This window comes from Marmota monax, unplaced genomic scaffold (genome assembly GCF_021218885.2).
Source record: "Marmota monax isolate L192 unplaced genomic scaffold, Marmota_monax_Labrador192_F-V1.1 WCK01_AAM20220418_F8-fsc00151, whole genome shotgun sequence".
Classification (NCBI taxonomy): domain Eukaryota; kingdom Metazoa; phylum Chordata; class Mammalia; order Rodentia; family Sciuridae; genus Marmota; species Marmota monax.
The window spans coordinates 1,284,432-1,288,180 of NW_026694226.1; the positions used below are offsets into that span (position 1 = coordinate 1,284,432).

Sequence of the window (3,749 nt, forward strand, 5' to 3'; positions counted from 1 at the left end):
GTCAAGAAGCTTTCCCTTTCACTCCTGTTAGGAGTTTTACAGTTTCAGGTCTTAAATTTAGACAAAGATATGGAAACAACATAAATATCTATCAATGGAGGACTAAGTAAAGAAATGTTCACATCTACAATATTTATATGTAAAAATGATATTTTATATATATGAATGATCTATGATATATGAATATTTACCATATTATATGGTAATATATAGTGTACATTATATAAGGTATAATCATATACATATTATTATATTCTACCTATACATTATAATGTTATGTAATGTCTATCATATATAATAATGTTTTATATTCTAAAGCGACGTATTCAGATGTTATAAAGGAGATCCTGCCATTTGTGACTATGCAGATGAACCTGGAAGACTAGTTAAGTGAAATAAGCCAGACACAGAAAGAAAAACAGTGTATGATCTCTCTTATATGTGGAATCTTCAAGAGTCAAATACATAGAAACAGATCAGAAGGGCAGTTACCAAAGGTGGCAGCAGAGTAGGGAGGGAAAAGCAGGGAGATACTGGTCAGAGCAAAAAGTTGCAGTTATATAGGACAAATAAATCTAGAGGTTTAAAGTACAGCACAAGGGCTCTAGCTAATAATATTGTATAGTGCTCACTTTGGCAGCACATATGCTAAAATTGGAATGATACAGAGAAGATTAGCATGGCCCACATGCAAGGATGTCAGGCAGATTTGTGAAACGTTCCATATTTTTAGCTAAACAGTGGAGCCAATCTAGATGCCCTTCAGTAGATCAATGGATAAAGAAAATATCGTATAAACACAATGGAGCATTACTCAGCATTAAAAGAGAGTAAAATCATGACATTTGCAGGTAAATGGATGGAGATGGAGAATATACTGCTAAGTGAAGCAAACCAATCCTCCCCCAAAAAACAAATGTTGAATGTTTTCTCTGATACAAGGATGCTGATTCATAATGGGGATAGGGGTGATGCATGGGAAGAATAGATGAACTCTAGATAGGGCAAAGGAGAGGGAGGAGAATGGAGGGGACGGGGGTAGGAAAGGTAGTGAAATGAGATGGACATCATTACTCTAAGTACATGTATGAAGACACAAATTGTGTGACTCTACATTGTGTACAACCAGAGATATGAAAATTTGTGCTATATGTTTGTAATATAAATTAAAATGCATTCTTCTGTCATATATAACAAATTAGAATAAATTTTAGAAAATATTGTATGGTATATTGGAAATGTTCTAAGAGAATAGATTTTTGGTGCTATAACCACTAAAACAAAGCTAAGAAAAGAGAGTTATAAAGATGATAGATATATTAATGGATATATTAATCAGCTTGACTGCAGTAATGATTTCACTATGTAATGCACATCAAAACATCACTTTAAATACATACACTTTAAATGTATACAATAAAAAATTTTAACTTAAAATTTAATTAATTAAAATAAATAGGATAATGTATTTGAAGCACCTTACAAATAGAGAGCACTCAAAAATGGTCTCTTGTTCTTCATTTGTAAATTGGAGGTAATAAAACACCCACCTCACAGATGGCTGTGGGAATTGTGGTGGTTAATGTGTGGGGAAATGCACAAGCACAGCTTCTGGTGCTCAGTAAATACCAATAAATACTGGGGCACTTATCACAGATGAATGAGTGTGCACGCGTGCTTGTAAACTGAGTTATTTATTTTATTTTCCAAGTCATCATACAGACTGGAAAAGGAGTAAATTATTACTTTGGGAAAGGCACAAAACAAAAGGTCTGTTTTTGCCACATGTCCCACAGCCTATATGGTGACATCCTAAGATAGTGTTTAATTAACATAGTAAACATAGTAAAGTGCCCTAGGAAGCTCAGAGATTGGGACCATCCTTTGATCAAGTCAACTTCCGCTTGGTGGTCCTTTCCCAGCTTATCTCATGGCTTCCCCACTCTCTGGTTTACTCTTTCAGGTTTGCTCCCCTTGGCTCCCAACCTCTTCATGTAACTCTCTTTCCTTAAACCTTTCAATAGAACCCAAATATAAAATGAAGCACGAACATTTGTTTAATTTGAATGATAAGGTTTGAGATTTACTGCAATTTGAGGCTGGCTTAAAATCTTCTCAAACTATTAACGGGTCAGATGTTCCTTCTAAAATCCCCCTCTTCGGTATCATCAAATAGTCTCTCAAATGCAAGATAAATTAGATAGTAGATTGTTGATGCCTTGATGAGAGTCTATCAGTAATGCCAATTGCTTGAAATACACACCTGATCTGAATGAACTGATTGTGAAAGACCTGACTACCTAATATTTTCAGTGCTGATACTCAATAAAATCAATCCTGACTCACAGAACTCTGCACTTTCTCTTTGCTTTTGTCCATTGGTAGTTAGTCAAGTCACTATTGTAAAGTTTAGCCACATAGGAATATTTTATATACACATAAGACAATTTTCTGATTCCATGTTTGTTTCCAAAACTGTCCAAACTAAAAATAATTCCCTCTCTTAATTTGTATTACGGGATATGTAAATTTGGCTGCCTGTTTCATAGGCCAAAAATGGCAGTGGTTTCAATAAGATAGAAGTTCATTTCTTTCTAGTCATGGTGTAGAAAGCTTGTTACGGGCTAAGCTATATGGGCAATGACCAGACAAACTCTATTTTACCCTAAGACTCCATGTCATGTAAGAAATGCTTCTCCTGTGGGAATACCCTATCTCTATACCCATCAAAAGTTGCTTAGCATAGCATGTTTGGCAACACAAAATGGCAATTCTTATACAAAGTAAAATTGTTCTCTTTTTGGTTCACATTTTTCTTAGGCAATGTACTCTGCCAGAGAATGTTTGTCTAGTGTTAGTAACCATTCTTTTACTTATACTCAACTAGGATCATTTTGACCCACTTTTCCTTCTACAATTTTAGATCTCATGTTTGTTTATGGTTTTGAATCATAGCAACAGCCACTTATGATTAATGTGGTTTCAGAATATAAACGTGTGCTCTAACCCTTGGAGGGGGTCAAAGACTTGCAGCCTGCCCCTTGGCCTGCCAGCTGGTGAATCCGGACCACCAGCTGGTGAATAAAATGGTTCTGTCTCCTGCTTAAAATCAACTTGGTTATTTATTGCAATTTCACCATAACAAGCTGATAAAGCAGCCCTGCTTTGCCAAGTCACCAAAAGACCAAGGCTTCTTTCTTATTTCTCCATCAGCCCTTAGCCACATGGTTCCAGATGGCTCATCTTAACCTATCCTTTGAGCAGCAGGATGAAGAAAGGAAGTAGGGATAAGGAGGTCACTCTTCCTTTAGGAATGGTTTTCAGAAGCCAGCCCTCCCCACCCTACCCCGACATACCCACTCCTTACATCTCATGGGCTAGTGCTTAGTCACATGACCACATCTGACTGAAAGGGAGTTTTAGAAGTTTCAGCATTCTTTTTTTCTAGGATCCAGTTTCACAGCTAAAACCCAGTCATTCTATTATAGCAAAGAAAGTGATCTTTGAAGCACAACTTTTAGTCCCTGACTCACAGATTTTTAGAAATCTAGTGAAAAAGAAACAACTCTGCAATGAATTTTCTCTCAGTAAAGATTCTGAAGTTGAAAGAGAAAGATGTTCCATCTAGAAGAAAAATAAAGAATTATCATCGTGGCTAGAAGCAGGCTAAGCAAATGAAAAAGTAAAGTTAATCCTAAATATATGAAATTTGCAAATATCTCCTCAATCCCATTGCTCATCACACTGAG

The 3,749-nt window shown here is 36.0% G+C and overlaps 1 non-coding gene across 1 annotated transcript; it reads left to right on the forward strand.

Moving 5' to 3' along the window:
- Positions 1–624: 624 nt before the first annotated feature.
- Positions 625–731, forward strand: LOC124108341 (U6 spliceosomal RNA). Its single transcript, XR_006856654.1, has one exon. It is a non-coding gene; the product is annotated as a U6 spliceosomal RNA (small nuclear RNA).
- The last annotated feature ends 3,018 nt before the right edge of the window (positions 732–3,749 follow it).